Raw genomic sequence first — 13,344 nt, forward strand, 5'->3', positions numbered from 1 at the left:
CCTTATTGCTAAACCAAACTGCCTTCAGGCAACCTGCTTACAGGGTAGGAAGCACTTCTCAAAGAGAAATGCTGAATGCTGCTGCTCCATGACCGCAGCTGCACAACTGCAGCAGATGAAGGCAGAAAAACCCCAGCTGAAGGCCAACTGCGGAGATACAGCTTCAACTAAACAGAGAAACCCTGACAGGACGATAGGGACTGAAATTCAGTAGCTAGCTAATAGTGGTTTATTTAATCTTCAAATCAATGCGATTCATCTTTCCAGCATTCTGGTTCAACCCAACAAGCTATTAGACTAGCTAAATGATTTATCACTGCTCAGCTGTCAGATTACTTCAGTGGATCCCTTCCATTCTCAAACTCCAAAGAGCTATGATATAAAATGAGATTTACCTGAACTCATACATTACCTTCACAGTTATCCCCAATCACAATATCATGCGTTAATTAAAAACTTGTGCTGCATACAGACACCGGCAGTAGGTTTTAATGCCAGCTAAGAAAGATATGTAAGTACAGGGAGATTACCTACTCTCTCCACAGAGTGCAGCCAGTTTGTTGATCTCCATCCTGTATCCAAGACACAACACTCCACACTGCCACTTCACCTGCCAAGGGCAAAACAGTACCATCAGATGGCTGCATTTCTCCACACTATCTCAGTGTTTTCTTTGAGATCACAACCACTCTCCATCCATTCCAGCCTATCCCATCTAAAGGTACCACTACAGATTCAGAAGTCACTAACACATATCTCTCCCCTTAAAGAGGGCATTCCTTTAACATATACGCAAAAAAGTCTTCGGTAAACAGGTAAAGAATTCAGGCTTTCTCCGAGATACATTTCCAAGTTTTCTTCAGAAGAGCTGGTAAGCACAGCAGGACTCTGCAAACGTCAACTTCTGTCAAACACAGAAACCATTTGCCTTAAATGCAGCACTGGCCTGGTGACAGACATAAATATTGCATGTACAACATTTATTGTGTTCACAGTTGTATTTATTGTATAAAGAATTCATGCCTACTCAACAAGCCCTTTGGCATTGTCTCATGAGCACTTCCCAGAAGCTAAGTGTAAGATGGCTGAAACATAGCTCAAGGTCTTCATACAAACCTGACAAACCACAATAACCTGTTTTATATCTGCCTTTGTGGAAATATCTTGATTGGAGTCTAAGTCAGCAACATGTGAATGGGAAAGGCATCTAACTGCAGTGTCATATGCTTGAACAAGTGCCCTCAGTTTATCTCACCATACTTCAGCAGAGATGGATTAACTGTCTGTGTGCACAAGCTCATAGCCTGTGTTATCAGGAGTTAACACAAGTATCAGATCAGTGAGGGTGTGCTAGCCCGACTCAGATACCTCTTTATTTGCCATTGTCTGAGAGTATGAAGACATTTCATCTGCCAGCTGGACTTGAAATAACAGCTGGGGTCTAAGCATATCATCACTTCACTCACTGCTGAAGTTTTACCTGTAGCAATTGAGTGGATGAAGGCTGGAGACCAGGACTCACCCCGGACTTGAACATAAGCCTAAGAGAAGCTGCCAGAGGAGGACAACCCAATGACTTGACAGCTCAGATACAGATCCAGCTCTCTTGAGCTCCTTTGGAGGCTGTTTCTCCATAGGCTGTCTGCTGGTGCAGGTGCACATGCATACTTTGTAAAGGGTAATTATGGCTAATGAGACGGGGGCAAAGTCTCTTCAGTTGTACAGCCATCAATCCAGAGCAAAGTGACTGGTATCAGTGAACATACTGCTACTCAGCAGATGCACTGCAGACAGCCTCCACCACTACCCTTGGAGCAGTGCAAACATGAAGCCTACTTTAAGCTGAGGAAACATTTAGTAATTCTTTCAATCTAAGTAACAGCTTCTACAAAGAGCATCTGTTAGGGATGCTAGACAGCTGTTCAAAGTGAAGCGGTCTGCTGTGCTGCAGCAGAAAGCTAAGTTAGCATGGGAGAAAAAGGCATGGAGTAGCACAGTGATCACTTCTATTGTTCAATTTCCCGCAAGCCTAAAGGAACCTTTCCAGCAAGCCATGCCACATAGTTCCATTCTCCATAATATTTCACATAATGCCAGCTAAAGAACAAGTCTACCACTAAAGAAACCAGATCAGGATTAGAAAGACCTACATCCTTTCTCTGGCTGCAAAACTGCTAACACAGATTTTCAAGATCTAAAACTGCATGGAAGCAGCAATAGTCTTGCAACCCAAGAAATGTTCCCACAGGAAGTTACAGCTGCACCTATAGTCTGAATAAACTCCCATGTCCTCTGCATATAAACATATTCCTATCTCCAATTCATAAAAGTTTAGAGGAGAAAATGAATCAGATGAAGAGCTGAAACATCTAACAGTGAGCTTTGACATTAGAAGAAGCAAACAGCTGAGCCTGCAATCAGGTATTAGCAAGTGGACAGGGGCAGCTCCCAAAGAGGTCAGCACTGTTCCTCTCTGTCTTTGGCACACAGGCTGCTCTGTCACCCTGAGAGCATCATGCCCAGACAGTTTTGCTTTAAATTTTACATTCATGTTTCAAGCCTGTGTGGGTTCTAGTTATAGGCAGACAAAAATAGGCTTGCAACAGTCACCTTCTCTGTATTTCTGAGGCCAGTAAGTGTTTTCTTTAAAGAAAAGGTTATGTGAAGAATGAACACAACTTTCACCTAACTGCCATGGAACAAAGCCAGTATGAAACAACTTTTTTTTTTTTGTCTTCAGAGCAGAGGAAAAAAAATCACATAGAACAAGCACAGCTGCCAATGCTGGGTTTCCTTTTGCCTCACATACAATGAAAAAGTAACAAAATGAACTGCTGGAGCTCTGGCAGCAAGAACAGAAAGACTGTGATGAGGCAGGAGCCTGCAGAGCTCAGTGAGCCTTCTCAGTCCCTGTGTCCTGGCTGCCCACGTCGGGCTGCACAGATGGTACTGCAATTGCCAGCTGTGCTGGGTTTGAAAAGCCAAGTGATCAGTGAAGATGGTGGAGGAATGTATCTATAGATATCTCAGTAGTAATTTATGAAAGCATGTCTCATGTAAGAGTGAAGAAATACGATCTTAAAGATATTTTATTCAAAAGATGACCTCACAGGTGATGGTCTAATGTAGCAGTTACCCCTACTTACCACGTGCTAATTAGCTTCCCCCATCAGAACACAGCAGCTCAGGTACGTTATACTCATGCAGTGCCTCATTACATAGCCAAAAACGTGTTCAGACATCACCAAGAGCATCATCTCCCAGAAGCTCCTTGTCTCCAAGGACACCAGCAAATTCATTGCATTTGGTGGACAATTAGGCCTCACAACAGCCTGTGAACATTTCCCTGTTTAGCAGAAACAGAAGCACAACAATTAGCAGAAGGAACCACAGTAATTTAAGCACAAAGCAAGGGATGAAGATCCAGGTCATTGTTTCCAGTAATGACTGAAGCATCTGACTGCTCCATCTGAAGCACCCCATCCACTCTGGAGTCTTGATGGCCTTGTTCAGCCATGCACCAGTTGCAAAATCAGGATTTTCCTCTGATCATCTCTCTGCCTGCTGATCAGATATAAACTGAAGCAAGGACACACACATACCAGCTTTCCATGTGCCACACAGCAAAAGGCATGCAGAAATAAACACCAGGTGCAGCTATACCTCAACACATCAACATGGTTTGCAATGGCCCTGCTAGAAAGGACTTGTGCCAGATGGACTGAGACACTGAAGCTCCCAGCCAGGCAAAAGCCCAACATTGAGGCACTCTGACATATTCTACTTTCCTGCAGTGCAAATGCTGTCCCTGTAGACTCAGGCAGGAAAGCTGAATGACACAGCAGTCACGTTACTCCTGTAACAGCAGACAACTCTTCAGACAGCCTCTGATCTCCTCCAGAATCACATCTCTTCTCCCCAGTGTCACACTTACACGAGGACAGGGCCTGGGTGGCACAGGGATCCTGCTCATTAGCTGATGGAGCAGATGAAGAGCAGCAAGCTGAAGATCCAGCAGCAGATTAAAAAAAAAAACATAAGATGACAAATGGCAGACTTTTGTCCTAAGGTCACGAGAGCAGAGTCATAAGAAACTTAAGTCATTCAGTCAACTCCCTTGGGTAGGGTGAGGACTAACCACAGGTCACTAAGTTTGTTAGCATTTCCTCCACTTTCTTAGCATGCATATCAATACTTGACTTCTCCTCCTGCAGAGGAGAGTAGGGTCTCCATCAATCTCTTGCATGGCTTTACATGAAAATACTTTCAAATTCTCTCATTCAATTAATCTTTCCTTAGCATTTACCCTGTCAAGCATCCAACAGGGACTGAACTAAGAATAGTAGCCGAGGTGAAGGACAGTGCTTGCTGGTAGGATTAGCTGGAGCAATTACAGGTAGCAAATCTCTGCTATTCAAAGGTTTTATCATTAAGCAGCAAGAGATATGGCTCTTCTTGGTGAGGGATTTTTTTTTTTTTTTTTAAATTAGAGGAAGGTTGACAGAGCACAGAGCAGCTGCATGCATGCAACTCCGCATACGGCTGCCTCCCTCTGCTGGGGGACAGGCAGCCAGCAGCCCCTGAGGCATCACCACATGCATGTTCATTCCATGGCAGATGTTCCACCAGGGCTGCAGGCACCCAGGGTCACAGGGCTGCAGCAGTAAGGATGAGTGCAGATGCAGGAGTCCTTCAGAAGCACAGCAGGGGTTGCTCATCATGCTTTTTTCTACCAGTTCGCAAGGTGAACAGTCACTTTGCTCAAGCTGTTTGAGAGATCTTTTCTTCCTCCCTCTTTAGATTCCCAGACTGCAGGTACTTATTTTTGTTGCATGCTTCATATCTGCAGAAGAAATGAAACTGCCAGCCAGCCAGCAGTCAGGTCCAGTTCAGGTGCCCAGGTTGCAGAGCTGCATAGGGAGGGAAGTCCGTGCAGCAGCAGCTGCCTTCATAACAGGCAGTTGCACAGGGCCTGCAGTGATGACACATCTCTCTTTACCCTGGTCACACTTCCTCTACCATTGCTGCAGTACCGTGACTCCTCTTGACATGACTCCCATGCAGTAAGTGCTTTTCCCTAAATCAATCCTTGTCTCAATTCCCCACCCATTTCTGCAGCTTGGAGCCCATCCAGACAGCACTGCACAGAGTCATCAAGAACAGAACTGCAGCAGTTCAAAGCTGTTGAAAGCATGCAAGCAGAGGTCTCTGCATCCTTCTTGGCTGCAACTGCAGCCCTTCAGGACACAAAAAAAGAGCTCAGCTACAAATCTAGCTGTACAGGCACACAAATGCCAGCGCCTTGTTCACAGTTCTAGTGGCTGTTTTTAGATACTGTGCCATGCAAGTTGTTTATACAACAAAACACACCAACGTTGCCAGTAACTGGGCTCTGCATTAAGAGCTTTGTTACCAGAAGCACTCATCCCATGTAAATCTGAGTCAGTTTCTTAAAATAGAGAGCCTGAAAATAAATATCAGCTAAGTATTAATATCATGAATGCTATCTAGCAGCATAAACACATTCATCGCGTATGTGTTCAACTTGGACATTGTACAGGAATGGTCAGAACAGCAAAATTTGCTATTGCAAGTTTTTCTACATCTCAACTCCCCTGCAAACTTTGTTTCTCCCATGATAAGCAATTATTTTACTAACGCTGCAACAAACTGCAGATAATTCAAGCAAGTGTCCCTTCTCTATCTCAATATCGTGACTGCAGAATGAGGAGTTAAAGGTTAACATTAACCATTCAAAGGCCTTACCATGCCTTCCTGTAACTCCTTCCAGAGCACGGCGGCCAAACGCTGCTCTGCCTGCAGGCTGTGCCGCAGGGAGGTCCAGCTTGGAAGCAGCACAGTAGGACATCCCCTTTGAGAGCACTCCAGAATTCCGCAGACTGCAGCTGGCCCATAGAGCGCCGGGGTCATCTTCTACCCTGAGCTGCTTCAGCTGCAGTTCTTCTAGGAGGGGCAGAACAGGTATTCTGACTGTGCGGCCTGCAGGATGCCACATACTCTGCAGTAATCATATATTTGTTGGGGCGGGAGATGGGCAAAAATGGGCTACTATGAATTGAAGAGATTCAATTCCTAGTAGATAAGATGCATGAATTGCCATTTATCTTGTCTCAGTCCAGACACCCTGCGCATGCTGCAGCAACAACAGTCCAAGTGTCACCTGCACTGCATCAGCAGTTATCCATCTCCCTGCTCTGCACTCCTTTACCACCAACGTGCCGCTGAGCGATGCACTACATCCATCATTTCAGTCCCCAGAACACTAAAACATCCTGGCTCAGGCAGGTGCAGAGCAGATGCTGCAGTGGTGGCTCAGCACCCAACTTCAGTCCATTGCTTTGCTGCTTCTTCATCATGGCTGTTTCTGAAACTGCTATAATAAAACCTCTCGAGGAGATGCCCACAGGCAGCACCATCCCTCATTGCAACTGAAGGACATCCAGGAAAAGGACACTGCATTCTACTTGCAAACAAAGGGCAAGGGTCTTGGCCAACTCAATTGCTAAATGACTGTGGGGGGAGCAGAGGACAGGGGTTGGCTGTCACAGTGCTGGCAGCAGCATCTTTCAGTTGTTCCCCCCCACTTCCCTGCAATGTCCTTCGCTGAAGAGTTCAGATAGGGCTTTTGCTGCAGTGCATCAAAGAGAGGGTGACTTGCCAGCAAACCACTAAGAGTTCCCTCCTCTGCACTTCTCCCCCACCTAACCAGAGCAGAGGAGCTGACACGTGGTAATTGGAGGCTGAAGGACTGCCTCACCTGTCTGCAGGTCCCAGTCTCACTTGTACCACCACTCCTCTAAATTCCTCCAGGTACACTCAAGGATCCTGCTCAGTTTGACCCTTTGTGTGCCACGGCCTCATTTACACAGCTTCTCTGCAGAGCATCTCTTCCCTGAGAGATGCTGGTTCTACAGGCAAGAAGGCCTCAGAGCCAGGATCATATCCCAGTATTCAGCCTGAGGTCCATCCCCTCATGGCTGCGACCCCTCCTATCCCACAAGCTTGTCCACAGCCCAGGTTAACCCAGAGATGGGTTTCAGTGTACATTTTCCTCCTGCCTACCAGCTCAAGGACATTTGCTCCATGCCCATCTTTGCCTGGAGAGGTTCAAGTGTTGCTCTGAAGCACAGCGGGCACTCAAGCACTTCCACAAAAGGCACAAGGAGACAGGCTGCATGTTCTGCTGCCGACAGCACTGCTGCAGTGGCACAGCAGTTACTGCCACCAAAAAAGTAGATTTGTCACAATGCATAAAGTTGCACTCAGGCAGTCCCTATGAAAAGGGATGCGTAGGGAAGCACTTCTGAGCTTAGGAGCTATAGCAGCACCGCAGGGATGACCCCAACCAACATCTTCCCCACTGTTCTTCACCATCTGATAGCGACCTTCAAATCTGAAAATCTCTCCCCTTAATCCTCCCCAGTTTAATCAAAGTGTATTTAAACAGATGACTCTCCATCTTATTTGAATGAATACTTAGGAGTGATGCTAAACTGATGCTAAACTGCAATCCACATATTGTAATCTCCACTTTTTTCACCAACAATTCAAGGTCAGCAGCTCATTCAAGGCCAATTCTGTGCTCTTCTTGAATATCTCATTGAGCAAGGACCTCATTTTGTTTTCATGGAATTCAACAATTTTTGCTGCTACACCAAATGTGGAATAACTTCAGTGAGTACATCATTAATTTTGTTCCTTAAGAGCAGAGTACTTTCTGTTCATCACATGTAAGCTTTTCAAATGAAGTAAGCTTCACCCTCGGTTTATAAACAGTTATTTTCTGCAGAATATTGATGCAAATTAAAACCCATTTAGATTTGCCAAATTTCAGTTCTTGCTCACTCAGCAGTAGGGACTCTCCCTCCTAAAAAGACCAGTTGTCTGAAAAGCAGGGGAAAGGCACAAGGAGGGCAACTGAACAGCAAGCCTGCTGCAGCTCAGCTCTCCCAGCATAATTAGAAATTCTAACGGTTGAGCTGGAAAAATTACATCTTAAGGACATTTATGCCCAGGCATAGAAATAGAGGAGAAAAAAAAAACAACAAATATTAAGATTCCTGGCACATGGGAATTCTTGTGTTCACATGTCAGACGGGGATGGGCTGAAAGCAATTTACAGCAGCTGGTAAGGCTTTTTAATACACTGGTGCATCACACTGCACAACTGAGACAGCCAACAGCTCCTCCACCCCCTGCATTCCCCATCACTCCACATTCTGCAGTGCAAGAGCCAAGTGGAAGAATCTGCAGAGGTTTTGCAAGAAGCAGCCTCTCTCCCTTGCCCCACTCCAAATCTTTCAAGTTTGTGGAAAAAAAATGGGCAGAAGAGCTGAACGCCTGACAGTTATTGAGGAAGGGCAAGGTTATCTTCCTGAGCCAGCATTGCTAGTGGCCTTCCAGGTGAGGTCCACTAGCAATTTTTAAATTCCCCTTTGTAGAAGATAAGGGACCCTTCCTCGTATCACCTCAATTTCTCCTCTCAAAACCAAACCTCTTGCAAGAAAGCAATTCACAGCAAGTTTTCTGCAGTGCCACATAATACCCAGGGAGCATATATTTAATTAGGGGGGCAGGGGAAAAGAAGCACATTATCTTGGAAACAAGCAGGATTTGTAGAGCCTGTCATACATCCTGCTATTGCAGCACATCGTGTTTGACAAAGCACCATCAAGGGCAAGAGTTAAACTGTAGACATACCCAAATATTTAAAGGATTCATGCCTTTTGCAGTGGAGCACCACACAGAATCCATGACCTTCTCCTCCAAAAATACATGCTGTCATTTGACCCAGTCTTTCTTAACCATTTTGATACCAGCCATTGGAAATGGATAACAGAAAAAAATCACCATTTAAGTCCCACTCATTAAGCACGTGGTGGAACAGACTGCCCGAGCTCTGTGCCAATGCTGGCCTTAACCAAGAAGAATGTGGTGTGGCAGATCTTTAAGCTCATGAACCCTAAGAGCAGGCACTGGTGATAATCTTCCTTACAAGTTATAAAGCTAGTACTTGTTTCAAGATACCTTAGACAAAAACCAAACAACCAGCCGTGGCAGCCAGGCAGTCCAAATGTCAGAACTCATTCTAGCATTAATAGCAGCCAGAAAAACAAACAAACTTCTTGCCAGAACACAGAGGGGCATTAAAAGAGGAAATCAGCCAAAAAACAGTCCTTCACCAGATGCAGCACCATCTAGATTTCAGAAACACAATTTACACACTGACTCAGGCTTTTCAGTGCACTGACATGTTAAATTCATTCTTTCTGGATATTTATCACAGTGGATAACCCTGGGCATGGTACAGAAGCCCACAGTGGTACCAGAGGTGCTAGGAGCTCCTACTATGATTTAATGTGTACTGAAGATGCCTCAGGTGTGCAAAGCAAGATCTGCTGGGGCAGCATCAGGATGCAACAGGATGGGGTACATCTTCCTTCCTTCCTTCCCTCTCTCTGACACTCAGGTGTTGGCTCATCTTTTGCAACCTGACCTCCCATTGCTCAGCACAAAGGGGTTCTTTGCCCTTAGTTTGCTTTCAGTAGTATGTAATCAGTTATATTTCACCTGAAGAGATCACCACAGGATGACACTTCAGCACGGGCAAAACGCACAAGCTTCCATTCAGCTCATTTTTGCCCTGTCATCATTCTGACTTTCTATACCTGGTACAGTCATCCTGTCAGGTTGTTAAGGAGTCCTTTCAAAACCATCTTGTGCTCACCTCTAGAGAGCTGAACTCCAGAGGAGGCAGCCATTTCCCTGGCAGTACCCTTTTGTGACTTCTAACAAGTCTGATGAAGCCTGTTCTCCTGTCCAATCTGAGAGCAGTTTATTGTTTCTGCAACTTTTTTTTTTGTTGTAAGGGCACGGACTGATACACTTTCATGCTAGTTGCCTTCACAGCACCTATATCTTGGAGCACTCCATCAGCAATTTACACCAAGCCTGATATCAGCTCAGTTGCTACAATTTTGCTCCCATTCCAGCAATTAGAGCGGTTCTTCAAAAATGCCAAACTTAGGCATAAGTACCTCAAATGAAGTCTCTGAACTCATTAATATGATGACGTAAGGAAAACTTAAGTAACAGCCTTAGCAGTTAGCCGACACTTCTTGTCTCTGCATCACAACCAATTTGAGGTTCTCTATCACTTTAGCTTTTGATTTACATCACACAAAGTTAAAGGTTTGCTCCTTACGTTATCTGCGATTCCTTCTGCACTCTCAAAACAGAGGCCAGAGAGCCCTAATGGAAGCCCCACAGTTTCATTGCACATAACAAAGATTTTGCAGCTGATGATGCCCAGCGGCTCCTCTACCATCAGCTTGCGCTGCACGACCTTGAGAGATGGAGCTCTGGTCCCAGCTTCCCTCCTCTGCCATGAGGGTAACGCTTACCTTTCCTACAGATCTGCCTGACTTTTCCCAGTCCTTGTGCAAGTCTAAGATAAAAACCGCCATAATTATAGATGTAATCAATGTAAATACGCACTTACCACTCAAACAAAATTGTAGACAATTGCCTCTGCCTCAGCGGGGCCAAGAACACCCTTCCTGGTGGTGAGAGACATCACTAAAAAAGGGCAAGTCAAATACTTGGTCATTCCAGGCACCGCTAATGTCATCCAGCAGCAACTCCACGGCAGCCCCAGGGACCGAACATGGGCAGTGCGGTAACAACCAGCTGCTCAGTAGCTTTTCCCCCCCAACATGGGTACACAAAATGAAATCCCAATCTACAGGGATTTCAGCACAGCTCACTGCACTGCTATTTCAACAGAATCGGTAATTGCACAAACTGCATTTTTTTCCCCCTTCCCCCATTAATTCATACAGCTACAAAGTCTGTGGGATTGGCAAGAAGGTACCTTGCAGTTAGCAGAGGTGGTTTTAAAATAGGGAAACGCAAGTTGCTGCCAAGCACCTCCACGTCCAAGTGAATTTTTATACTTTGCAGGTATAAACACACTCCTCACACCATTAGCAAATAGCACGAGGAATGCACATTTCTCCCAGAAACGCGAGTTATATTCCTGGAGCAAAAGGCTGCGCTAAGGCATTTCCAGGTTAAATTTAACTTTTGAAGGCATTAATGCTCAGAGGACACGAGACCACCCTGCCTGGATTCACACGCTGCCTTCTAAAGGCCGATCGGCAGACACGAGCGCACAAGGACACGGCAGAAGGGCGCCGGAGCCGCGCTGTGCGGCGGGCACTGCGGGACTCCCTCGGCCCGGTGCCGGGGCACGGGGAGGGCGGCCGGGGGGGCTGCGGAGCGGGGCTGGGGCGGCCGGCGGGGCTCTGCGGCGCGGGGGGAGCGCCGGCTCCGCCGCACCCTTAAAGCCGCAGGATCCTGCGGGCTCCCGTTTCCCCTCCGCCCCCCCCGACCCCGATCCCGCCGCGCAGCCCCCGGCCGAGGGGTGACAGAGCGGAGAGGTGCGGGAGGAGGGGGATGCAGGAAGTTTCCTTTCGCGAAGTGCTGCATCAGCAGCGAGCCGGCGCGTCCTGATGCACTCCTGCAAAGGCGCTGCAGCTCAGCACGGGGCTCGGACTGCAGCACAACTGCACCAGCCCGGCGGCACTGAAATCCCACCACCTGACTGGAGCAGCCATGGGCAGAAAATGCAGAAACCGAGCTCCCGACGAGTAATTGCAGTGGGTTTGATTTGCTTTTTTCTTCTCGTTTTAAAAAGCAGATTAAATAATAATAATAATAATAATAATAATAATAATAATTTGTTCTGATTCAGCCTCCCTCACATCGGTCCCAAGGAGAATTAAAAAGGTAAAATGGAAATGAAATGGATTAAGTTTAATTAGCAGTCACCCACTGTAAGTTGGACTTGGTTTAATTCATATCAATTATAAGAGAGGAGGAAGGATTTCCCTTTAAAATGCCTCCTTCAAAAAAAAAAAAAAAAGGAAACAACAACCAAAAAAAGCATGCAAAGAAAAGATCTTCCGCTAAACCAGGTTAGGAAGCCCTCCTTCCCTCCCTCCAAAGTTGCCTCTCTTACCCCAAATCCACTCTGCAGAGCTCTGCTTTCTCAGAGATGAAGTGCTGTCTAGAGCAGCAAAAGTTGCAGACTGCTGCTCCTGCGAGGGAGGCAGGACCTGGCATAAGTAGTGCCAGACGGGTCCTCGCATTGAAGCGATGCCGGGGGAGCCCGGAGCTGCTCAGACAAGCAGGGAAAAAAAAGGGGGGAGGGGGAGTTAAAAAGTCTTAAATCCCTGACACTGCAAGAACCCTGATCCTATAGGATCGTGTCTGAAAAGCAAGCACTCGCTTCTCTGTACAGCCCCATTTCCTGACGAGGCAGAGACTCGAGCCGTTTGATTGCCTGCTGGGTTTTCTCACCTGGTGATGTTGCTCTATGTAAGGGAAGAAATGAAAAGTGAGTCAGACATCTGCAGATGTCTCTCAAGTGTGCTCTGCTCCCACCTGAGCCGGTCTGAATTTGGGGGGCAGGCTGGAACCCGTTCAGGAGCCAGCATGCCTCGGGCAGACAAGAGCTGGAAGGGAGCGTAGAGAAAGCCCCGACTTTGCTCAGTAAGGACAGGACGTGAGAAAAAGAATGGAGGATTTGCCGTCCCTGTAGTATTGCCAATGCAGGTCTTAACCAAATGAAAATCTGGACAGAAGCTGCAAGTGTTAGTATTACACCTGAAAAGCTGTCATAAAATTAACAAACATGCCAAGAAGCACACGGCTTCCACAAACATCTGACTGGTCTCATTTTCCTCCTGAGACGTAAAGCAGAGCAAAACCTGATCCAAAGATGTACTGCTAACTTCAGCAAAGCCACCCTGCCTTAAATGAGCTGAGGCCCAGGAAAGCCCCTTGCCCTGTGCAAATTTAATTCCTGCCCCTTACAGGATAGAAGGTTGCATCATTTCTCTCTCAACTACTCCACTCATGAAACCAGTGAAAGGGTACCTCTGACGGAGCTGGAAGAGCCCTGTTTTACAGTAGATTTGCTGTTTTCATGGCTGACAGATGCAACGAATCACAGAGACAACACAAGCCAGTCCATTCTCCTTGTGTTACCTGAATGGGAAAGTTAGAACTATAGCCCAGGGAAGAGATTGCTGAAGGTCCCAGTTACTGCTGGTTTCTACTTCTGTTATTCCAGGCTCCAGTGCTAAGCATAACAGAGAAAACAACTCACGCTCAAGGTTACGGCAGGATATTGCCAGGGGACACAGCTGAACCAGGCAGCATTTGTAATATTTAAGTGCCCTGCAGTGAACGGGCCCTGGAACCAGTTGCAGAGTGACAGTTTTGAAACATGTTAATTTTTCATCCACATACTCCAAT

Source organism: Meleagris gallopavo, chromosome 23 (genome assembly GCF_905368555.1).
Source record: "Meleagris gallopavo chromosome 23, MGAL_WU_HG_1.1, whole genome shotgun sequence".
NCBI classification, from domain to species: Eukaryota; Metazoa; Chordata; class Aves; order Galliformes; family Phasianidae; genus Meleagris; species Meleagris gallopavo.